Raw genomic sequence first — 25,752 nt, 5'->3', positions numbered from 1 at the left:
TTCTCCGGGGCTTTGCAGGGCAAACAAAAGCCCCGGGCCCAGGAATGCAGGGCGGGGGCAGGGGGCGAGCGCGCATTGTTCCTCCCGGGGCAGCAGCTGCAGCAAACAATGCAGCAGCCCTCCCGGGATCCGTCTGTGTGTGTCGGCTCCGCGGGGGGCGGCGAGTCGCGCCCCGGACCGAGCTGTGCTCGCCGATCCCCAGGTGGGGCCAGTTGAGTGACAGGCCGCTCCTCCCCCGCCCCCTCTTCGCCGCGTCCGGCTGTCCCATTGGCTGCCCCTCGCGCCTGTCAAGCGCAGAATGCCCGGGAATGCTGCCTCCTATTGGTGGGCCTCGCCCCTCCCCCCAGCTCCCCGGCGGTGGGGGAGGGGACGGGCGGGCGCGCGGAGCGGCGCTGGCTGCCGCCTGTGGAGGAGCGGGAGCGGGAGCGGGAGCTGGAGGCGGCGATGGAGCCGGGCGCGAGGTGAACGCGGGGCTGGGTGACCTCTCCCGGCCTAGTCCTCCCCCATTCCCCGCCCGCCTGCCCGTCCGTTGTGTGGAGGGGCCCAGGCCGGGCCGGGCTTTGGCCGCTCCCCGCGAGGCTCGGGGCTTCGCCCGGTCCTTTCGCCCCGGACGGTTTCAGCAAGCCTGGCCACCCCCCCCCCCCCCCCCCTTGCTGAGGGAAGGAGCCGCAAAGGCGGGAGGGCAGGGGCAGCCGAGGCTCGATGCTCTATAGAAATCCCCCACCCCCCCACCTGCAGCGTGACGCTTAAGGCTCTCGGGACATCAGTGCCCCCGTCTGTGAAATGGGTCCAGGCGGGTAGACCGGGCCCGGCGCAGACGTGCGCTCCGCCTCCGGCCTCCCCCTTCCCACCCCACAGAGCTCCTCTTGCTTTGAGTGCATGACCCTGCCTCTGGCAGAAAGCCCTGGGAGCAGATCGGGAGGGAGACCCGGGCTGGCTGTACTCCATAGAGCCGGGAAGCCAGAGCAGGGTTCTTTAATAGGGGTTCTGTTTGCTTGTTTATCTTGTTTTGTTTTTTTACAGTAAAAGCCCAGTGCTAATGCAGTTTCATTAGAGCCAAGTGTTAGGCAGAAGGGGTGACTCGCTAGGTCTCTTGGACCTGGTAATGTGTGTACCTCCAGTTACACTTCTAAGTTTGTGCATGCTGAAGGCCTAACTCTGGCTTTACTTGAATAACTTCAGTTTGGGCGGCTTTATGCACTCTCTTCTGTTTCCTTTGCGCACCATAAGGGATTGTTACTAACTTATCTTGTTTAATACAAACTCTCAGGTACATTTTCAGATTCCGTTAAGAGTTACCTTGGCAATCTGGAGTCGCTGGGTTTCCCTCTTGGTAGGCAGTCCTCTTGCACCTGAGCACAGAACTGTTGCCAGCCGTCCTTGTCCAAAGCATGTGAGACGATGGCAGCAGTGTCACTGCAACGCTGGTTTGATTTCCAATGGACCTTTCTCTTGATAATTGGGCAGGCTTCTCGGTTCGTGTTCAGTTCGTGTTTTCCTAACTAGTAATGGATTCTTAAGTAGTGAATATGAGCAAAAGTTTAGCTTGTACAAAAAACAGATTGTAACCCCATCATTCTTTACCACAAGGCTTTGAGTTAGGGTTTTGAAATAGAAAAATATCCCACTCCCTTTGCATTGCATACTTAAATAGTTATTAAAACAGTAGATTTTCGTAAGTCTTTGGTATGCTAAATTTTTCTTCATTGCCAAATGACAAACCGTATATGCAATCTAGTAATGAGAATGTTGCAATCTAGTAATCTGTTTCTGTTTGATTATGCAGGTGATGAAATGGGATTTAAATTTCAAATAAAAATGTATAAATAGCACAGATTGCTGTGCTTCATTTGACAGGTAATTGCACTGGCATCTTAGCAGTAATACATTATCAATAGCATTTTAAATGTTCACGTTTTATATTTTGCATATTTAAAGTCAGGCATAAGGTAGGTCACTGTGGCACCTTGGAGGAGTGACTCTCAACCAAGGTTCTGGGGCACTCTGGACATCCCTTTCGGAGGTGCCGCACAGCGTTAGCACTGTTAGATGCAGACATGATTCACAAGATAAACCCGAAGATTCTGATTTGTCGTGGCCTTTCTGAGTTCTTTTCAACAGAATCGCTCTGTTCTTTTTCTGTAGTCAAAAAGAAGCAAAAATGGAGAGCTGGCATTTTCTGAGAGCTGCCTTGATTTTAGAAAGGTTGAGAACCACTGGCTGAGAGACTGACTGGTTCAGAAACCTACTTCATCAGAAACAACATTGATAGCAGTGACTATTTGGTGTCAAACTTCTGTTGTACCTTTGAAAATTGTACCTTTTTGTTTGTGACTTCTGGAGTGAAAGCCTGATCTTGCTGTAATGGAAGGTACTGAGAATAAGGTAGAGCCTTTACTTTGAGTTACTTTGAGTCCTCCTTCAGCACATTGTCCTTTTTACTTGCAGGGAGGAGTGAACTGTAGTTGTTTTTGCAATTCAAGTTGGCTACTATTCTCTTACTGTATTCTTTCTGTTGTTATTGACTTCTTGTCAAATTATTCCATATTTTGGTTTTTTTTGGAGTCTTCCTTGATACTTCTGAACTTCACATGTGGTGCTAGTAAAGCTTTTGTCAAAAACTTATCAATATAAACACAGTTTATTATCCTTTGCAGCAAAGTCCCAGCTACTGCAAGAGGTGACAGGAGTTACGCTGTTGGCTTAAGTAGTACATTAGATGTTGGGTGTTTAGCATGCTTTGTTGTAGAGACTGAATTTTTGTTGAGTCTCCATCCCTGCATGATAGCAATCCTGTGTTCTTTGGAGAGTGGGGAGCATAGGGGTTTAGGCAAACATTGTTTCCAGTTGCTGTGTTAGATGCCTTGGCATCATTTTCAAGCTTAAACCCAGATAATTTATGGAGATACCTAAGGAAATTATTATTTAAGTATGGGTGTTTCATATAAACAGCATTTTTTAAATCTTGGTTATGTATTGTCGTAGTGCCTGGAAGTCTCATTGTACTCTGTATGCATAATAAGAGAGAGTCACTATCCTAAAGAGTTTGCAACCTAAATACTTAAGCAAACAAAGTGGTAAACAATGTGCATTATGACTCTTATTTCACAGATGGGAAACTGGGGTCTTGGCACAGGACCCATGTTTTTGCACTGATGTGTTCAACCTTTTATACTGTTGCATAAAAAAAAAGGAATGGACACTCAATATACAGATCTACCCTGGTATCGCTTACTTGAATCCTATTTGTTTCTTTATTTATTAGATTTATGCTCCAGGAAAAATAAAGGCAAAAGCACATAAGTATTAAATTATTAGGCTAAGTGTCATGTGTGTGAACCTTATCTTTTTTGCTTAAGGTAGTGTTTCTCAACCAGGATGCTGCAGCATCCTGGGGCGATGCTCAATATGATTGCTGTTGGGTGTGCAAATGCCTACACACAATAGGGATCCAAAAGGAATTTGTCCTGTAGTAGTTTTTCTGAGTTCTTTTTCAGCAAAAGAATTAGTCTGTTTTCCATAGTCAAAAGGAGTGGAAGCTAAGAGCTGGCATTCTTTGAGAGGTGCCTTGAGTCTAAAAAGGTAGAGAACCACTTGTTTTAGGCAAGCGGGCTGTTACTTGCTTCTGTCACCTGGTGGAAAGGTGCAAAAATAGTTTACTGCAGTGGGGGCCAACCTTTTTGAGAGGTATGCCACAGTTTAGCCTTGCACCTTTCCTGAGTACTGCTCCATCCCCTTCCCCTGTTAGATCTGCTGCTTTGCTTTCTGCTTTCTTCCCTGTGCTCCCTGTCCCTTCCATTGCTTTGCTTTCTGTTTTCTGCCCTATCTGCCTTCATGCTTCTTGTCCCCTCCCTGATCTGCCACCTGCCACACATAACGCCAGGTCCAGATGAACACGGCTATGCAGTATGTAGTGCCACACATACCACACATTCAGGTGTTCTCCACACTGCAACAAGGGGAGGAGGGTTGCTAGGAGATCCCGGGGTCAAAAAACCCACATGAAAAAAGCGGGATGGCACATGTGGGGGCAGTGCGCCACACGCAAAACGAGACTGTCTGGTCAGTCACACTGGCTGCTGGCCAGGCTTCAAGCAGCAGGATCACCATGGCTGCAGCTCCTTGAGGCCCCCAGGACTCCAGGTAAGGTTGCTGGGGCCAGCACAGTTGCTGGCCCCAGCCTCCCCTAGCCCACCCGAGGTAACCTGCAGAGGGCCAGAAGGTGTGTTGCACAGGTGTTCCCTGGGGACAGGTAGCATTGGCACAAGGTGTGCTGCTGCTTCTTGTCCCTGGGGAAAAAAGTGTCCATGCTCATCTGGACATAGCCATAGAGGCTACACAGAGGTGTGCCACAGGTTGGCCATCCCTGGTCTACTGTATTCTATACCCTCGGGATAGATCATCCTTCCTGGGTCCTGCTGTAATTTTACTTTGGTTCTGTGCACAAATGTAGATGACATCAGTGTAAATGTGTGGTGTCCAGGGCATGAGTCATAAAGTGCCCATAAAGTTAATTTGTGATGGTGCCAAGACATGCTCTTGTGTCAAGTTTTAGCTTAGTTCTGTAACCATTTTGCTGCTTATATTATCTGAATTCATGTTTGGAAATACTAATGAAAATATTGTATACAATTATATTACATCTGCTTGCTTAACTAATTTGTGAACAGGTTTCTTCATAATTATCTTAATTTAGAAGCTGCCAGACTTGCAGTTCACAAACCAACCCATAATGTGAGTTACTTAAACGTAGCATGTGGTTTGTTTATTTTTTAAGCTGGAAAAAGGAATTTTTTACTGCTCTTGGAATCAGACCTTCTTTGTTGCTGACATGTACATTGTCTTCTTTACTGCAGCAAAAAAGAAGGAGAAAAGAATTTGGAAAGAAATTAAGGATAAAAAAATTCTAACTCATAAAAAAAATTGAGAGTCCAAAAGGAAGTCTAGAGACAGCCACCAAGTTTGAACAGCCAAATCCCCCCCTGCAGGCCCCAGAGGAAGTGGGAATTTTGTGCATCTGGGCTTGCTTGCGCACTGTTGATTGAAGTTCTGTTAACACTGCTAATTGCATTTTCAGATATCCAAATGTGTGTGTTTCATTTTAGAAGCCTACAAACAGGTCTGAAAACTTGATGGTAAAATGCATATAATTAAATCACTCATTTTTCAAATCAGGCCTGTTTTTACCTATACATAATTTTTTCATTGTTAAGTTAATGTTGCTTAAAGTTAGTGTATTGATAATAACAATCGCAGGCGGCTTAGATTCTTGTGTTAAATCTTGAATTACCATTTCATGGATGTTTCCTAGGTTTTCAGTATTTTGCAGCTCTGCTGATGTTTCCATTCTTTGAAATTGATATGTGCATGAAATCAGAATTAAGACCTTGGGTTTAATTGTTGATCTAGAGTAAAGCGTAGCTCCGTTAAATAGCAGTGTTTCTAGGTGCAACATTGGACATATTTTTTTTCCATTAAACTTATTTGATTAGGCGCATTCCTTCACTTTTTAAAATTAAAAAAAATGGTATTAAAAATGAAGGAGAGAGATTGTTTGCCAAGTCATTTTTAAAAATCTAGTTTGTTTATGCTTGGGCACAAAAACTAGTGATCATTATAAAAGGGAACATTTTCCCACTTCCCTGTGGCCAAAAACTGATTGTTTTAAAAATGTGTAGCTTTTTTGTAAGAGCTGATAATCATATTAGGGAGTAGTTTTTCTTACAAACCGGTAGGTTTTTTTGTTTGTTAGGATTTTAGTTTCTTTGGAAAAGTATCTGAAAGAACTTCACCAAAATACTGATGCTTTCGAATGGTCTTTGTGTGAAATTTGGCTAAGCATTAACTCCACGTTTTGTCCTGGACTTGAGCAGCATACAGATATTTTCTTTATAGCTTTTTAATTAATTAATTCCACAGAGATCTGCATAATCTGTAATTTATTAAGTATGATATGATATCTGAAATAAATGCTATTAAGTGCAATAGAGTATAAGTACAAATTCAAGAGTATATGTACAGATTCAGAAAGTATCATTCATGTTCATTCAAAGATCATATTCTGCAAACATCTCTGATGATTAAATAAAAAAAACAAATGTTCTGTGATAGTCTCAAGTTCCATTAATACACCAAGAACCAAGCTTTAGTATGACATTTCTTCTCAGGATATGGGTGCAACAATTCCTTGAAGTTACCCAAAGAATGACAAGCATGTTTAATTTGGGTGCTCCTTCCCCTTCCCCCATCAATATAAATTGAATTAGTATTTGAATAGATAGTAATTTTCAGTTGTTCTTTTTTACATTACCATCTGCAGAGCCAGAAAAGAATTTGTGGTAGTGAAACTACTGGTGGGTTAGGACTTCTCTGGCATTACTTCTTTACACAGTTTCTGTGTAAGGAGTTAAGACATTTTATAAGTTTTGGCTCAGATCAGATGAAGTTGACTTTTATAGGCATGTTCAATTATTACATATTTCCCCTCCTGGTGTCTTAGTAGGGTAGATTAAGGTTTATTGTCTTATACATAAGCATGGAAATGCACACTTATTTTTGTCTGGGAATATTAAAATGTTTTAGTCTTATTTGCCACTGAATCCTCTGTCAGTTCTTTTGCAACACAATCTTTTCAAATTTTGTTAAAATATCTTTTGTTCTGTATTGCTTGTTGAAAACATTCACAAAAATGAGAAACAGAAAATGCATGGGAAATTGTAAGATTATTGTCAAATACACTGTTAAACTGGGTGTTTCTTTGTCTTTATTTCTCTAGAAGTCTTTTGTGCTACATGTAATATTGGGTATAATATTTCAAACAAGCTGTATCTTTGTTACTTTCTTTTTAATGATAAACATATATGTGAAGTGAAATATTTCTGTATTTTTCAAGTATCTTGTGTTTTACTTTTCCACTTTGAAATTTGTTTCCTTCAACATGCTGTTCTTTATCTTGAAAGTATTAACCTTCTTTCATTGTTTGGCCAGACTGCCATGGTTTACTAGTTTGGCCTTGCAAATACAGTATTAAAACTGCTTTTTGACCATGTAAAGTTCAAAATCAAGTCATGGCTACATACTTGTCATGAATATTTTCAGATAGCTTTTTAAATAAATGGCTTGTTCATACCTTAAAGTCCCACCTCTCTCTCCCCAGCTAAAATAGGGCACTAGGTTGGTTGCAGTTCTGCTAATAGGATAAACACTTGTCTTCACTGCATTATTAACTTGAATTAGTATTCTTGAGGTGCCTAGTTCATCTCAAGTGAAAATAGCCATACTGTAAAAGAGAACATAAGTTGTCTTCGGATTCTTCTTGTACTTTGTTAGTACTGACTCAAGGGAAGGTGCTTGCTTTCTGAGGGCATATTACTTAGTTCTTAGTGCCTTACGCTTCTGAGCTGCTCTTTCCCACTGTGAAAGTTTGCAAGCCTTTTCTCTTACATGCGTTCTGGATAGATGGATGGAAGTGGCAGCTTCTTTTAGTTATGCCACTTCTTGTACTCAAAGTCTTCTTGAAATCAGGGTCTTCAATGCAATCGCTCTGATGGCATTGATACTGTCACTTTAGACAAAACAATGTACAGGGTATGAGCCATGGTGGAAGGCCTTTGGACAGTGGCTTGTTACTTAGAAGGCAGTGCCATGCTCTTGTGAGATCATGCAAGCTGCTTCTGTACATAGCATAGAGAAATCATAATGTGTAATTCAGACTTTTAGAGCAATACAATATAGATGCCAGCTCCTAGTTCTTGATTAGGACCATCATTGTAGAGTGTTGACTACGTAGTAGTGTGGATCCAAGAAAACTAGGAGAGAACCTAGACCTCACACATGGGGGAAACTGTATTTGAGAAGCTTGTTTCCACACTTCTGTAACTAATGCACATGAGATTTCTATTTCCATTGGAAAGTGCCTGCCCCTGGCATTAGCAGGTTAGAAATTGGTGCTGTGATGGTGGAATTCCAGTGTTGGTAGAGAAGAGTTTAGGTCCCTGACAGCCTAGTAGGCATAGGTTTCCAGAAATGTGCTCAGGCCATTGGTGGCACGTGTGTCAATTAATTGGCAGTATCTGTGGTTCATGTTGTTGTTAACCATGGTGTTATTGTGGACCATATTTTGCTGAAAGTTTGTAGAATGCCTGTGCAGAATGCATGATGCCAGATTATTTTGAAGATCAGGCCTTTATAAATTTGGTCAAGCAACAACTTTGTTTCTTCCCAATATTATGGATGTTTAAGAGGTACCTCTACTGTTGTTTTAGGAAATGTAGCTATGTATTCTCTGTTGACATTTCTCCGAGTAGCAGACCGTGCTCCAACATGCAGTACCTGACAGAAGATGATCAGGTATACCTGGTTCAAGTACAAGATGGGCTACAGAATGTGCAGTTGGCCTACTGAAAGCAAGATAGCATTGCTTAGAGAAAAGCTTTAGCTGCAGCCTGCATGATGAAATGTGTCATTGAGGTGCTCTCTACTCTGCCTAACATGTGAGGAAAAGAGGGAATTACTTTCTTGCACATTGGGGAAAATGATCATGCTGCTATACAGACAGCCAAAATAACATCTGTTTGGGTCTCAGTCTATATTTGTGTAGATTGGCTTTTAAGGCAAACAGGTAGTACATGCCTTTTCTGTAAAAATTAAATAGAAAATAATTCCTTTTGACTTTTCATGTCATAGCACTGCAGAAATTACTACCTTCTCATGAGGGGTTGTAAAAATTGGCACCTTCCTATGAAGGGATGCATTTTCTTCCATATTTCAAGCTCTCAGCTTGGTAGCTGGTGGATTTCAAATTTCTTTCACACTTAAAAATGGCTTTATAGTTATTAGCTAAAAAGGTTTGGAGATTTTCTGTGGATGGGTAGGCATATCTGAAACACCACTGGAACAACAGTAGTGATTAGGGGTGCAGTGATAGAGATTTTGTGGGCCGATACCAATGGCTGATTTTTAAGGAGTCATATCAGTTGATACTGATCTGTTTCTGATATGCAGTCAGCCAGCGTGGCTGGTTGTGGAGGAAGGAGCTGGGGGAGGGAAGGCACGAGAGCGGGGGCAGATTGAGGTCCCCATGGTGAGGGAGGGAGTGGGGCTGGGGCAGGTGCTGCTCAGCCAGGATGGGGTGGGGCGTGGGACAGCTACGAGCAACTCGCCTGGGGGCCATGGCGGGAGGGGAGGTGGTGGCTCCTGCCGTTGCAGGCACAACATGCAGGGTGTGTGCCACTGGATCTGTGTGTGGGGCGGGGCAGGCTGGTGCTGCGGGCTGGAGCCGGGGTGGTGCTGGGCTCTTCCTGGCGTGGGCTGGGCTGGGCTGTGCTCGGAGTGGGTAGTGGCGGCACGGGGAGGGGGAGGCTGCAGCCACCCCAAAATTTGCCATAGCCCCCCTGTAGCTTTGCTTCAAGCACTAAGCACAGCCCGGCCCAGCCTATGCCAGGAAGAGTCCGGCGCTGCCCTGGTCTGTGCCTGCAGCAGCAGCCTGCTCTGCCCTGTGCAGATCCAGGGGCACATACTTTCCATTCTCTCCCAGGGTGCACACAGTGGTAAGAGCCACCCCTCCCATGCCTCCTGGACAAGCTGCTTACAGCTCCTTCCTGTGCCTTGCCCCGCCTTGGCTGAGCAGCGCCTGCCCCAGCCCCATTTTTCCCTTACCGTGTGGGGCCTTGATCTCCCCCCTCGCCCTCTTCCCCCATAACAGACTTATCAGCCAATGCTGCTCTCTTAGCTGCCAGGCAGTGCTCCTGGCTGCATGCATGCTGAGGCTGTGCAGACGCATGAGGCACTTATCGGCTATGTTATTGGCCACATCAGGCAAAAATAGCCAATTGCTGATGCTTTTAACATCACTTCTAGCCTTGGGGGCATTAAAAATGTTTATGTGCTTTGGGATTTCCCAGCAAACTCCACTGCTGCCCCTCCTCCTCACGTCTGGTCACTAGAAGAAGAAAGAGTCCACCTGCCATGGACCAGCTTGTTTCTTGACAAAGAGAAAATCGACTTATTTTGAGCTTTAAGAAAGGTTGTGGGAAGTCTGCTGTGCCTGAAAACTTGAAAGACCCTTTGAAAAACCTGTGATGAATTCTGCAACACCATTCCATACAAGTAGAATAAATTTTAGCAAAAGTAAACGGGCTGCTGAGATGGATGTAACTTGTAGGAACATCTGTCCCACGGAGATGTGCCTTTTTACTTTTCCTTTCTTCTATAGCAGTTGGAGACTGTTCCTGTGCTTCTTAGAATTTTTAAGTTCTCTGAACTTTTACACTAAGACAGACTTTGTAGAAAACTTACTTCTTGGGGAAGTGTTGGTTTTAAAAGTTTGGACTATCTCTTTAAATGCTTAATTTTTTTAAAACCAATATGAGAGAGAGAGTGCAGTGTTGTATATCGGTGGCATTCAACCTTTTGGCCCCATGCACCCCACCCCACATGAGTAGTGTGGGGTCAGTTTGCAGGCAAGATTGGGCCCCTCGTGCTTTGGCTGACTCCTGTGTAGCTGGATCAGGCCCTGTGCCAGGATCAGACTCTGCATGCTGGGATCAGGTCCCATGTCACCCTGGATGCCTGAAGTAGTGTGCAGGGCCACTTTCTGGCCTGTGGGACTCCATATGGGTCCTGAAATTTGGCAGCAAGGGAACAGCAATTAACACTGCCACTGCTCCCCCATTGCCAAATTTTCAGACCTCTGGAGAGCCCTGTGGGTTCAATGATATGGCTCCACTTGTCTGCAGACTGGGAGTTGAGCAGCCCTGTTATATATCCTGCAACTCATGCTCTTCATACAGTAGTTGCCTTGTAGTGACCATTTTGCACACTGGGGCGCAAAACTGAATGCAGTATTCCAGAGGTGGCCTCACCAGTGCAGAATAGAGGGGAATAATCAATTCCCTTGACCTGCTGGCAACACTCCTACCAATGTAGCCCAGTATGCCATTAGCCTTCTTGGCAACAGGGGCACACTCTTGGCTCATATTCAGCTTATTGTCCACTGTAACCCCCAGGTCCTTTTTTTGTAGAGCTGCTGCCCAGCCAGTCTTCTACCAGCCTGTACTGGTGCATGGGATTGTTCTGTCCTAAGTGCAGGACTTTGCTCTTGTCCTTGTTGAACCTCATGAGATTTCTTCTGACCCAATCCTCCAATTTGTTTAGGTCACTCTGAATCCTAGCCCTACCCTCCAGTATATTTACTACTTCCACAAGCTTGGTGTCATCCACAGACTTGCTGAGGGTGCACTCTATGCCATCTTCCAGGTCATCGATTAAAATATTCAACAGAACTGGCCCCAGGACTGACCCCTGGGGCACTCCACTTCCTACTGCCTGCCAACTAGACATTTAGCCATTGATTACACCCTCTAAGCCTGGTGCTCCAGCTTCTTTACAGTCCATCTTACAGTCCATTCATCCAACCCATACTTCCTTTGCTTGCCAGTGAGAATGTTGTGGGAGAATGTATCAAAAACCTTGCTAAAGTCAAGATACACCACAACCACTGGTCTCCCGGCATCCACAGAGCCAGTCATCTCATCATAGAAGGCAACCGGGTTGGTCAGGCATGATTTGCCCTTGGTGAACCCATCCTGACTATTCCTAATCACCTTTTTCTCCTCCAAGTGTTTAGAAATGGGTTGAGGATCTGCTCCATGATTTTTTCAGAGACTGAAGTGAGGTTGACTGGTCTGTAGTTCCCTGGATCCTCCTTTTTCCCTTTCTTAAATATGAGCACTATGTTTGCCCTTTTCCAATCATCTGGGACCTTTCCTGATTGTCATGAGTTTTCAGAGATGATGGCCAATGGCTCTGCAGTCACATCAGCCAACTCCCTCAGCACCCTTGGGTGCATCCCATCCAGCCCCATGGACTTTTACATGTCCAGTTTTTCTAAGTAGTCCCTAACCTGTTCTTTCACCACTGAAGGCTGCTTACCTCCTGCCCAAACTGCTGCCCAGTGCAGTAGTCTGGGAGCTGACTTTGCCTGTGAAGACTGAGGCAAAATAGGCATTGAGCACTTCAGCCTTTTCTGCATCCTCTGTCACAAGGTTGCCTCTCCCACTCAGTAAGGGACCCATGCTTTCCCTGATCATCTTCTTGTTACTGACATACTTGTAGAAACCCTTCCTGTTACCCTTCATGTCCCCTTCCTAACTTCATCCCTGCAGGCCCAGGCAATATTCTTATACTCCTCCCTAGTTGTCTCTTCAAGTTTCCATTTCTTTTTGTGATTTAGAATTCTGTGCTAAGTCAAGCTGGTCTTCTTGCCTAGTCTTCCTGCAGATCAGGATGGTTTGTTCCTGTACTCTCAGTAAGGCTTTTTTTTAAATTAGCTCTTCTGGACATGTGAGAGGGAGAGAGCATAAAAACCTCTTTACTTGATGCTGGGAGAGGGAAAGCTAGATGATGGGGTGAGGGGGAATGCTGGCTTTTGTGTCCTGGCAGAAGGCTTATAGTCAGTATTTCTTAAAGTTTGCTGTCCTTTGTACCCTTAGAATAGTATGGTTCTAATAGATATTGTGGCCCCCTTACAACTTATGTACCACAACCTTAACAGTAGTGGTGAATGGAGTCCTAGTATGGCTGAAGTGGATGTTGCCTGTTTTCTCACTCTCCTGTTCCTGTCTCCTCCATGGAATTTTGGATTAATTGGTTGTGCTGCGCTCTCTTTCTTTGCCATTAGTGAGTACCTGCTCTGCCTCACCTGTGATTGCTGTGGCTGTGTCTGGTTCTGACTCTAAGGCTGTAGACCAGTGATTTTCAACAAGGGTGCCTTGAGATCCTTTCATGGATGCTGCAGGCTGCCAAGCAATGTTAACATGCTCTTGGGTATGTAAACATTATTCACAAGATGCGCACAGAGGCCGCGTCCACATGAGCCTGGATGTTTGGTTCTTCGGGAACAACTAGCACTGGGAAACCTTGTTGTCCCTGGGGAACGCCTGTGCCATGCATCCTCTGGCACATGGCAGGTTACCGTGGGTGGGGCAGGGGAGGCTGGGGCCAGCACTGAATTGGCCCCAGCAGCCTTACTTGGGGTCCTGGGGCCTCCTGGTGCTGTAGCAGTGGCACTCCATCTGGCCAGGCTCTGGTTTTGAGCAGTACATGCTGTTTCCATGTGTGCTGCTCCTCTTTTTTTTACATGGGTTTTTTGACCCCTGGAGATCCAGGGGTCAACCCCTCCCCCCACACTTCTCCCTTGCAGTACAAAGAACACATGAATATGTGCAGCAACCCTGACCTAGAATGGCCTCTGCACCCTCTACCCACTGTAGCAGTCTGACAGTAGGTACTGTTGCTTGGCTGTGACCAGCTGCCACCTGTGACAGCATCTGCCCCCTTGGACCTGCCATGGCTGCACTCCTGCCAGACCCGGATGGGGACTGCATGGCTGCCTGGGCTGTGGTATGGGTGCTGTAGCAGAGCCACCTGCACCTCTGAGTCAGCTGCCAGTGGGCTGTTGCTGCACAGCTGGCCTTTGTGTGTCAGTGCTTCCATGTCTTCTGGTGCCCCTGCTCTGCCATTTGGGCAGCTACCACCTGGAAGATGTGTTCATTGTGGTGGCCCACTTTGAAGTGTTTGAGTGTGTCCTCTGGCTCCAAGTGACCAGGAGGTCAGCTACCTTGTCTGCCTTCCAGCTGGGTCCCCAGTGCTGGCTCCAGGCAGACTCCTTTGCCCAGGTGCCCTCCACTTGCCTCACTAGCAGGGATCCTGGTTTTCTCTTTTAAAAATCACAAATTCTTTGATAAAACATCCCAGATTCTATGATTAAAATACCCCAAATCTGCATTTTTCCACGGTTAAAACGAAATCTTTCTCTTTCTCTCATTTGAGGACAATGTTTTATTGATATATTTACAATTTTAAAGCAATTTTGAAGCCTACCACGGTCTCAATCCTTTCACAGCTTTCATAGACATTAGGGCTGGAAGGGACCTCGGAAGATCATCGAGTCCAGCCCCCTGCCCCAGGGGCAGGAAGTCAGCTAGGGTCAAAGAATCCCAGCAAGATAGACGTCCAAATGTTTCTTAAAAGAGTCCAGTGTAGGTTATAATAAAATAAATTCTAAGTACGTTTATATTTTGGTATTTGCTTTTGGTTTTGGTATCATGAAATCAGAGCTCCCTTCACTCACTGGGATGTGGGTCCAGCTGCAGCTGTCCCCACAGCTGCTTTGTGGCCCTGAGCAGCAGTAATATACCCATGCCCTTGCCTCTCACTCCTGACCTGTAGCCCCTGCCTGCCTGCCCCCCCCCCTCCCCCGGACTTCCTCCCTCCCAGCAGCAGCTCCCTCCCTGTAACAGGACAGGTCCAGCTGCAGCTGTCCCATCTGCTACTTTGTGGCTGTTGAGTAGTGCCAGCCCTTGCTGCTCCGCTCCCTGTCCCCCGCAATCCTCATACTCTGCCTGGGAAGCCCTTTCCCTTCCAGGCCTAGCGGGAGCAGGGGAGCCCCAAGTCTGGCTCTGGCAGCCACTGTGCTTTTTCTCTTTTAACAGCTGTGGCTGTTGGGCCAGGAAGCCAGCACTGCTTTTGCCTCCCCACATCCCCCTGTGCCCGCAGACATTGTGCTGGGGGTGGTGAGTCGTGGGCCTCGGGGAGGGAGGGAGCCCTGCCGGTTGGGCTCAGGCTTGGGCTGCCCCGGGGGGCAGGGAGCAGGGGGGTGTCTTTGCATGTCCTGTACCCCCCCCCCCCGTGGGGTCCCCGCATGTCCCCCTGGCTGCTGAGCCGAGGCACACAGGTGTGGGAGCATCCTCGAGGCTGCCCAGGTGGCAGGGAGGACATGGCAGGGTCAGGCAGTGCCCTTTGACCCCTGTGCCCTCAGGCTGTGGCCGGACTGGACAGGCCACGTGAGCGTCTGCTTCTGTCAGCCCACTGGGTGATAAAAAGTTCATGATCCGGCCCCACATTCAAAAAGTTTGGACACCCCTGACAGACCCTGCTGCCACCTCAATTTCCCACCCCCCCTGGGGTTTGTGGTGGGGTGTGTGGGGCCGCTTGCCACACCGCTGGCATGGTGCACAGCCTCTGTTGCCAGCGGCAGCAGAGGGTCTTGGGGGTGTTCATGACCTGTAGCAGGCAGAGCCCTCCGGCAGCTGGCGCTGAGTAGCACTGATATGCTCTTCTGAGATGCCGCAACACACGTGCACATCGTGTGGACGTGGCCAGAGCTGATAAATAGGAATCCTGAGTGTTAAAAACAGTCTGACCTGCTGTGGTGTTCCTGAGTTCTTTACAACATGAACATTGCTCTATTATTTTTCTGTAGTTAAAAAAAAGAATGAAAAAAGCTGGCATTTTCTGAAGGGTGCCTTGAGTCTGAAATGATTGAGAACCACTGCACTAGAGACACTTGAAATAAGACTTGTGAGTAAGGGCCCAGCTCAATGGCAGTAAATTCCCTTCACGCTGCTTAAGGGGACAAAGGGGAGCCCATGTGGCCCTCATGGCATGCAGCCTGTGAAATGTGCAGCTTCAGAGCTAGAGATGTAAAGTTTCTAGAAATTTTGAAGCCATGGGAAATAACCAGTTTTTTTCAGGAAAAAATGGAGATTTGGGGAAAAATTGAAATGTATGCAATGCTTATTTTCTTAGCACCCTTTACAGATCTAAATTCACTTTGCTACTTTAAGAACATAAAAAGCATTATGTATAACTTGGTTTGCTCATAAAATTATCATGTTTGATTTATTTATTAAATTTAAAAATATAGTTTATTCAGACAATAATTACAAAATTACCAATTGAATTTACTTTAAAATGTTTTTAATTTTTGTTACAAATGGAGCTACAAGCTGCTGAAATCTAAGGAACCTAGCATCTTTTAGTTTTTGCTAGTTTATGAGAAGCAGGCAAAAATTAAGGTTGATGGTTCCTTCTGTTTTCAACTTTATAGTAAAATAAGGAAAGTTATGTGTTCTGGACTTAATCTCCTCTACAGTGTCAAGCAGATACAGACAGCACTCATTTTTAGAAAAAGAGCTGAGAAAAAAAGGGAAAAAAACCAAGACTCGTTGAATACAAATTTTGCTTCATGAAACTTTGTCTAATCAATGTCATTTTCTGAGCTACCACTATCAGTGGTTTCTTCTTCTGATCCTTCATTTTCATCACCTTCATGGACTTCTGAAAACTGAAGGTTTACCCAGATTGAGACAAGCCGTGCCTATTACCTGAAGGTATGTAGAAAAAAAACTTTTAAAGCTGTGGCTATGTCCAAATCGCTGTTTCTCTGAATCAGCATTGAATCTTCAAGGTTCGGATTCAGCCGAATTGAATCGGAGATAGTGATCCGAATCAACTAATCTAATCACTGTCCCTGATTTGGGTTGAATCCGAATTGAATAGGGCCCACTTCGCACATCCCTAATATTTATCCGTTATGATCTTCCATGCTGCTTTCATGTTACTTGCATTGTCAGTCAGCAAAACAAATACTTTACCATTCCTAATCTTCTGTAGGACTTCATGTATTTTACTGCTGATACACTCTGCAGTATGCCTGTTCTCTCCTATTTCAGTGCTTCTGTAAAAAACTGGTTGAGGTGTTGTTATCACAAAGTTTATGATTCCTTCTCCTGCACATTTGTCCATCCATCTGTAAGTACTGCAGAACAGTGCTTCGTTGATTTTTTCCTTGCACAGATTGCATTACACGTTCATATTCTGACTCTAAAAGAGGCTTGCTCAAAGACTGTCTCCTGGGCAGATGGTATGATGGTCTTAGTAATTTAAAAGCTTCCTGCCAGTATGCATTTTCAGTTATTGACAATGGCGTCCCAGAAGAATATATTACTCTTAAAAGAGCTTGGTCCACTTTTTCCTGATCTTCAGGTGTCATCTTGTCTACAGATGAAGCTATTGAGTCTTTTGCATACAGTTGGTTGCAATATTTGGTTACTTGAGGATGTTGATTGGGGAACCCATTGGGATGGTGATGTTATTGAAGCAGCAGCAGCATAGGAGGACTTCTGGATCTAGAACATTGGAAAGAGCTACTTACACTTTCATCATCATCATGATCTGTCTCCTCACTTACACCTATGAAGGATTTTTTTTAATGTCTGCAGGACACTTTTTACATACAAGGATGTGTTTTGGTCATCCTAGTAGCATTTGGAAATGCATATTTCATTTGACAGTATTTGCAAATCAGTTTTTTTTTTTTCTCGGAATAACTTGTAGTGTGGAAATGCTTCCATATTCAAGAAGTTGGTTGCACCATTTTGCTGAGGGAATAAAAAAGAAAAATATATATGCAAGCTAGCCACTAAATTACAAATGCTAAGCTATAACATGTACAAATTCAGTAATGGATGGAGGAGAAGCCTCCTCAGAATTAGCTGTGAACAACTTCCTTGCCCTGCAGGCCTCACCTCGCTGCTTACGTTGGGCAATTTGTCACAAAACATCAGGTTAGTAGGAATTCAATTATGAATTACATAGGTTATGAAAATATACTAATGCAGCTGAAATATGGCTTAATATATCCTGAATTCAGAGAAATTTAAACTTACTTTTCAGTAAAGAAGTATACTTTCTTTCAGCTCCTTTGTGCTGCTTCTGTACTTCTGTGGATCTTGAGGTCACAGGGCCAGGAGGAGGCAGGTTCCATCCAACTCCAAAACCTTTAGACTTGCTCCACTTCCTTTCCTGAGGCCTTTGAGCAAGCAGGGCAATAATCTATAGGGCTGTGCCAAATTTTGGCAGCCATTTTGTTTCGGAGGTGTTTCGGCACCCGAAACACCAAATCTGAAATGAAACTGAAGGCTCCGAAACATCTCCAAAATTAAACAAAACCATCCAAAACGTTTCGGAAATGCTTTGGATGTTTCGGAATGTTTTGGAGGTGCCCCCCGGGAATAGTCCGGCACAGCCCCACACCCCTCCTTTTAAAGTGCCAGGAGGCTGACGCCTTATGGGGGCTGGGGCTGGGCAGGGCAGCCATGGGGGCTTCTCCTACAGCTCCCCCTGCCCATGGAGAGGCAGGCACAGCCAGAGGAACTGTGGGGAAGCCCCCATGGCTGCCCTGCCTGGCCCCTGCCTTCTGGCACTTAAAAAAAAAAAAAAAAAGCCCTGCACACACAGGCTGTAGTAGCAGTGATCAGGGCCCCTGAGGGCTTGTGGCAGAGCCCCCCCACAGCACGGGGCAGTGGGGATGCCCCTCCCTCCCTTGGCACTTGCGTGGCAGCTGTCCCATGGCACAGGTGCAGCGCGGTTTTTCAGGGCACTACGCGCGGTCTGGGAGTTGGGGCCACTAGGGCTGAGTGGTGTTGAGTTCTGGCCTAGTGGTGCCCCAGCTTCCAGACAGCGTGTGGCGCCCTGCCGAGCAGCGCTGCACCCACGCAACAGCTGCTGCGCAGGTACCAGGTGGGGGGGGAATCCCTGCTGCCCCCTACTGCCCCATGCTGCAAGGGGGGCTCTGCTATGGGCCCTGAGAAGCCCTGATCACTGCTGCTGCATCTGGTGAGTGTGGGGCGCTTTTTTTTTTTTTTTTTTAAAGTGCCAGTAGGCTGGGGCCAGGTGGCGGGCATGGCAGCCGTGGGGGCTTCTCTCATGGCTCCCCCTTCTGGGGCAGAGTCAGGCACAGCTGGAGGAGCTGCGGGAGAACCTCCAGCCCACCCGGCTGTGCCTGCTTGTCCACGGCTGATCTGAATCTCCAGCATCGAAACCCTGAAACAGATTTGGCTGAATTGAAACGGAACAGTGATCTGAAACGCCAAAATGAATCAGTGTCCTCCGAAATGGCCGAAACCTAAATAAAACGTAGCCATTTCGCACAGACCTAATAAGCTTCTTGTTTCTAATCCCTCCAGGAATGAACGGATGCTGCTGTCAGTGTCTACTCCCAGTCCTTTGAGGCCTAGTCAGGAGGGTAGGAGGAGATCCATCAACCTCTAGATCAAAAGTCAACAATGGAGGAAGTCCACAAGCAAAGAAGGCACTGAATCTTTCTTCCTTCTCTTGTGAAAATGGCAGTGCCAGGGGGGCAGAAATGCATCTTGCTCTTGCATTTGAGAGTTGTACTGTACTGCTTGTCCTCGGCGTACAGGAATTGTAATGATCTGATACTGTAGATAGTCTTACAGAAAAGTGTTCCTATTACATAGTTATTAGAAAACATTTTTGTGGAGTAAAAGGTAGCAATATATGAACACTTTGTTTTAAACATTTGAGTCGTCATTGTCACAGGGAGAGACAAACGGGGAGGGCCCAAGGAGGGAACCCCGGGGCCAGAAAATGGGGGAGGAACAGGAAAAGCAAAAGTTAAAAAAAGAACACTTACTTGCAGCAAGACGGGAGGCAAAGCGGGAACGCCGGGAAAACCCCACGTGGGCCATTAGCCGTGCTTTCATTCAGCTGCGACTGGCTGGTGATGTCAGCAGCAATCACCAGCCGGCAGAGACAAAAAGGACGGCCCACAGAGAGGCCGGGGGTCGGACGCTGGGAGGAGTCCTGGCCGGAGGAGTCAGCTGGAAGGACGGTGCAGAGTGAGAGGCGGCGATCCCCAGCAGAGGCAGATCCGACACCTTACGCAGCGAGGGAAAAGCTGTCGGCACCGGCGAAGACAAACCTGCACTAGGAGCAGGAGCTCCGGTGCGGGGAAAGGCAGGAAGCGAAGAGAGAAGCAGGAGGAACCCCGGGACCAGTAGCCTCCATGGAGAAGGGAGAGACACTGGCCCTCCTTACAGCCTCCAAACAGGTGGGACGGTGGAGGGACCCAGGGTACTTGAAGAGACGCCCCAGAGGGAGAGGCAACATTGTGACAGTCCAGAAAGAGGGCTGCAGGGTTGTGAAGGCCCAGAGAGAGGGCTGCAGGGTTGTGAAGGCCCAGAGAGAGGGTGACGAGATCGTGAGGGCCCAGAGAGAGGGCGATGGTATTGAAGGCCCGGAGAGAGGGCAACCATAGCTAGGGTGGTAGGGACCAAGCTGCGGGGCTAGGGTTACAAGAAAGGACCCTATCGGTCAGATAGGAGCACGGGGTGTATCTTGGGCACACACAGAGGGCACAGTGTTGGTGGTGGTTTTCTTGCATTCGTCTTTTGCTAGAGAGTATTTTGTGTTTCCCTGTACTGGAAGGGGTTGAGGCAGAGGGAAGCGAGAAAAGTGGAACGAGAAGTTCTACGCTTGTAGATTGAAAGACACTCGGGGTGCACAAGATCGGCCACAGGATCAACAGTGACTCGCCAGGCTGGGAAAAGGGTGAGGTAGAGGGGAGGTGGAGCCTCGTGGAAGACCACCAAAAGGACGAGTGGCCAGCGAGGGTAACTGCGCAGTACTGATCCCCCCACACTGAAGAAGATTCAAAGTCATGGCAGGCGAGAAGGGGGTGACCTGCGTCATGTGTGAAGACCTCCTAATAAGACCACCTGTGACGGCAGGGCGGATCCCAGTGAGCACCCGAACCAGAGAGGCACGGAGCAAGATGTTCGAGGTCAGGCAGGTACAATCATTCTAAAAGAAAATATTTCATAAGAGGTTTTTTTAATTTTTCCAAAAATTTTTAATTTTTCCAATTTTTCAGAAAAAGAAACCAAAAAAAGTCCTTGGGGGGAGAGGGAGGAATGGGAAAAAAACACTTTTTTTTTGTTTGTTTGTTTTCTGGGTCCTCACATCTCTTCTTAAGGCTCTTAACTGGAGTGGTGTGAGGGCTCCAGCCATTCTACAGTTGGACAGCCCTGGTGTAGAGAGGTAGTTAGCTGTGTTAGTCTGAAGTCAGGCAGAAGGCAGGGCAGAATGGCACCTTGGAGACTATCTGGGTCAGAGATTCTTCAGATTTGGAATTGTGATCCTCATCTGACCATAAAGATTCTCCAGAGCTTTTTTTGTTTTGTTTTGTTTGTTTTCCCTTGATAGGTGTAGAATGAATTTGTAGCCACAATGGTCCAGGAATTATGTAAGAGCAAATGATTTCTTAGGGTGAGAATTTTTATTGGACGAACCGCATAGTTGTGTTAGATGTGGACAAGCTTTCAAATGCAAGATGCTCTTCAGGTCATTCTTTAATTTTTTTTGTTCGCACTGGTAGCCAGTGTGGTGACCCCTTCCTCAAGTGCGTTTACTGACTTTGAATCCAAGACCTGAAATAAAGCTTTTTAGCATTGCAATATGGTTGCACAAGCAGCTTATTGTCAACTGGGCCAGCTAGTTGCACGCTGGAATGGTGGTTTTGCTTTGGATGCCTAACAGGCAAAAACAAATACAGTCTACTGTAGCTGTAGATACTGTATGAGTGTTTACGTATTAATCTGTGTTGATGGATTTGAAACACTGTTGTAAAATCTAGTCTGGGACCATAGTTGTTAAATGTGTTGTCTAAAACACCTAGCATGCTGCTTTATGCAACATTAAGTCCACTGGAGGAGATGAATATTCTCTTCAAAATTTCTGGTTCAGCTCCTTTTTTTTTTTTTTTTTTTCTATGCTAAGAACTTGCAGCTTTACAGGGTTTGTCTCTCTCATGCATGTCTACAGTGTGCGTCACCTTCATTTTTTTTTCTTTTTATACCTTAGACTGAATGCTCTGCTTACTAGTTGGGCTCATTCTAAATTGGGATTGATAGTTTTAGCGACTTTGGTGACTTAGAGCATTGCTTCTCAAACTATCTGATGTGGCGGACCGGCAATTTTTTTTCCAGTGGGCCAGGGACTGGTGCCCAGTTCAGCTGGTGGCAGCAATTGTGTGTAACAGCGCTACACAAATGCGCGACCGGCTGTTTCTTTCTCTTTCCTCACCTTGCACGACATGACATCACCTGGAGTGTTGGAGCGTACGAACTGTGGCGCTATGACTTATGTTATGCTTCTGAAAATATATTTCTTTCTTTCCTGGCAACTCGCTGTAGACTGGCGGCCAGTGGCTCGCAGACCGGCACTGGTCCGCGGACCACCATTTTGAGAAGCACTGACTTAGAGGACAGGTGCAATATTAGAGTTATGTTTTCAAGCATGGCAGAAAAATCTTAACTAGAATTCCATGTTCTCGATAATGTAAATCTTTTGTAGGATCACAAAAATTTTAAATTAGTACTGTATTTACATGTTACAGTGATATGCTGATTAATTTGGATTTAATTTAATTTTTATATTGAGATTTCTTATCATGCCTCTTCATCAGAAATGAGATGAAGAGATACCAGAAAAATGAGGCAGGGGAAGAATTTTTGGCAGAGGCTCTTGACTTTGGCAAAGGCTGAAAATGCCAATATAATATCTTCTCTCCCTGTGTCCAGTATCTTAAAATGAAACTGTTAGTATTTTTTGTCTCATCTCCTTCCTTGGATTTTATGATCCTGTCCGTTTCATTTCCCCACGCTTCTGTCTCTTTTACACACTACTCTTTTACTCTAAACCCTCATACCCCCTTTAAAAGCTGTCATGCATCATGTAATTTCCTCTAGAATCCACTATTGCTTTTTAGTCTATTTGAAATGCTCACTAGAGAGAGAGAGACAAAGTACTATTTTGTGCATTCATCCTGAAAAAGGCTGAATGGCAATCTTAAAATGGAGGAAAGTGGACATAAAACATGGTGTACTTTGCCAACTGAAAAAGCCTTTTGCTCTCTGAGCTCTGTAAACTGTTTGCTATCATATTTCATTAAACCACAGAACGTTGTTTTTGGAAAGAACATCAAAAAGCGTGTTCTTTTAAACAGTTGTTGTTTTGAAAACAAGCATATGTCTGGCATCATCATGTATTTTCAAGAGGAAAATATAATTTATTTTCAAACTATGTAGCAAAACTGTGTTTTCAGCAGAATCTACTGTTAAATGTTTTGGAAGCTTGAACTTAATGTTGTCCTTATAGCTAGCTGTCAAGGTTGAAATGACAAATACTGTTATCTCATGCCTGCCTAAGTACTCATCATAGTGCAGTAAAGGTTGTCTTGGGCTGAGTTACTGACATCTAGAAAGAACAAATGCAATTGACTTGTAGTAATTTACAGTTATTTTCAAAGCTAAATTTAAATGTTGAGGTTCAAACTAAAGACTCTGTAATTCCTTTGAAGTATACTATGAGCTCCCCACACCCTGCCCATTCCCAGTGAGTTCTTGTTATCGTAATTGGAAGAGTGGTTGTTTAGCATCTCTGGAAATCCCTATTGAATTTTATATCAATATCACTGGAAATATTAAAATAATGGAACCAGTGTTAAAAGACAGTTCATGTAAAAGGTAGTGATACTGCAAGCAAGAAAGTTTGGATTTGTTTGTTGACCACTTTTTGTACCAATGCAAAATCAGTATATGATAATATTTTAGTGAAGCATTCGGTTAGATATGGCATGGTCAGTCTAAACAGAAAATTATCTACCAGATAGTAAATAAAAGGTAACAGATCAGGCCTGAGTAATCTCTTTGAAATGCCTGTTACCTTAATATCTAACTGCTGCTTTACTGAGATTTTCTGATCTTTGCCATATGACTGGGGTGAATTTATTGTCTAGATATGGCCTAAGACTGAGGGTCTCAAACTTTTCCTTATTGAGTACCCCCTTCCAGATTTACCAGCTGCCCGCATACTCCTACCAGCATTCATTTTATATTTTAACCCCCTAAATGCCAATTATAATTATAACGAAAATTAAATCTGTCATTACGCACTTTCTCCTGCATACCCCCCAGAAATAGTTTGCGTACCCCCAGGGGTACGTGTACCACAGTTTGGGAACCCCTGACCTAAAAGACTAGTCACAGAGACTGAATTCTAAATATCTGAAAGAGCAATTGCTAAAGCAAGTTTATGGAACTTCTGAGCTTGATTTGGTCAGGAAAACATGGTCAGCTGTGTGGTAGGCAGAGTACATAATGTCACTATATATATTGGAGGGAGCAGTATTGAAGGGCAGACAAACTAGGGGGTATCAATAGCAATTTAGTATCTGAATGTTCATTTCTTTTTCAGCAAATGGTAAAACTGTGGACTATGTATCAGCAGGTTTTTGTATTACAATATGGTTCTTTTTTTCTTAAATGATGTGCTAACAGTTTTAATATTACAATTCTAATACTTCATTATCAGGAAGAAGAAATGTGGATAAAAGAAACAATATCTAATGTCCAAAATCAGTGTAAAACCTATGGCTGACCAAATTATGAATTAAGGAAAATAATATACCAATTAAAAAATATTGGAAGGGTGAATTGCATTTTTCCCCCAAACCCAGACTTCACAATAGAAGAACATTTCACTGAAAATAGAGAAAAGATCCCAATAGAGTGTAGTAGGTAGTGCAATTTAGGTGTCAGAACCCATTGGTTGAGTTGTTTGAGACTACTCTATTTGAGTTTTTGTTCGATCTTGCATTGATAATACGGAAAGTCAAATGAGCTGTCGCTTTTATTGTTTGGGTCATAAAAATAATTATCTTAAGTGTAAATTCTGATATAGCAAACTTAGTCTGTTCTAGTTTGCCCAGTTGTGGAAATTTTTAAGTTTTTTTTTATGTTGATTCAGAGCAAAAAGAATTATTGACCGACATCTTAATGATTGAAGTCAGCAGTTAACTGTTGAGTAGTCAGTTGATTAGGGTGAAGTTATACATTACACTTACATTATACTAAATCTGTGGAACATTAATTGAGGTTAAAGTTAGAATGTGCTGTGAACAGTGGTACATTAAAGTTAATACAGTTTCTTGCCTGCACAGCTTTGACTTGCTACTAGAGGGTTGATGAGCAGGGGGTGTGGCTAGAAGCCAGGATACCGGGGCCTTTTCCCTGTTCTGGAGGGGAGCTGAGGCTAGGAGCAGTGCATCATGGGATGCTGGAGCACTGCAAATTGCTTATTTTAAGTCTGTGAAACTATCTTAAGGAGAGCTAGGTTGCACAGCCTGGAGTTAATCCTTGCCTGGTGGCATACCTTTGAGATGCTCAGAGGGCACTTGGCATGAGTTAATGAGCTTTAACATGCAGACACTTGCTTCTCAAATGCCCTTTACATAGTTTAAATGTAACCTGTAACTTCATCCTTAACTGTTACAGGATAGTTGTCCCATTTGTATCTACAGAATTTTCCAGTGTTGAGCAAACTAAATATCTCATTAGCCAAAAAAACCAAAAGAATGCATTTTAGAAATATTATCTGAAAGCTTTGTCTCTCATCTCCAGTTATTTTGTTTATTTACTTTATAGTTTTGTTAATAGTCTAGACCATGGGTTTGGAAAGGAGGATGAGCCTGTCTCAGGTTGTAGGACTATATGTCCTTTGGAGGTCCCTTCCAGCCCTACTATTCTATGATTCTGTGATTCCGACTATTGGAAGAAGATGTTATATCAAGTTTTTTACCAAAACATGTTGCCTGATGTTTGTTAGTGAAATTTGAAGTAGTTCTGTTTACTGGTTAAAATTAAGAGCAAAGTCTGCACATCACTGAAATTTAGATATAGTGAAATTTAACTTCCTCACTTAAAAAAATATTTAAATTGATAATATTAGGAGTATGTAACAGTATGCTGCAGTGTAACCAGAATTTGTGGGTTTTCTACTCTGTTGCTGACTTACTTGGTACATGTTATCTATGCATATATAAAGGGTAAAAATTTAAGTCCCAGCCTTGTAATTAGACCTAAACAAGTGCCTGGATCCAAATGCAGACTTGTCAACTTAATTTCCAGCTTTCTATTTTTAAACAAAATTGTCCAGGTAAATGTGTACTAGCTCCCAGTGAATGGGTTTGCTTAATTCATATGCATCTGTTGGTTTGCCATCTACACGATCTATTAATCTAATTTAAAGCATTTTTCCATAGGGGTT

General features: G+C 44.7%; 1 protein-coding gene across 4 annotated transcripts in view; it reads left to right on the top strand.

Annotated features, from left to right (window-relative positions):
- The first annotated feature begins 351 nt into the window (after window positions 1-351).
- WASF3 (WASP family member 3) overlaps window positions 352-25,752 on the top strand; it is a 150,160-nt gene continuing 124,759 nt past the window's right edge. For 2 of the 4 annotated variants that reach the window (XM_014595935.3, XM_059720305.1), the window contains exon 1: window positions 352-461. The gene's annotated coding sequence lies outside the window, so the exon portion shown is untranslated. The remainder of the gene's footprint in view (window positions 462-25,752) is intronic. The other 2 variants (XM_059720316.1, XM_019497380.2) reach the window with 2 other exon arrangements.

The sequence above is a fragment of the Alligator mississippiensis genome, chromosome 1 (genome assembly GCF_030867095.1).
Source record: "Alligator mississippiensis isolate rAllMis1 chromosome 1, rAllMis1, whole genome shotgun sequence".
NCBI classification, from domain to species: Eukaryota; Metazoa; Chordata; order Crocodylia; family Alligatoridae; genus Alligator; species Alligator mississippiensis.
The sequence above is the reverse complement of the archived record's forward strand: the minus strand, read 5'-3'. Positions and strand labels throughout refer to the sequence as shown.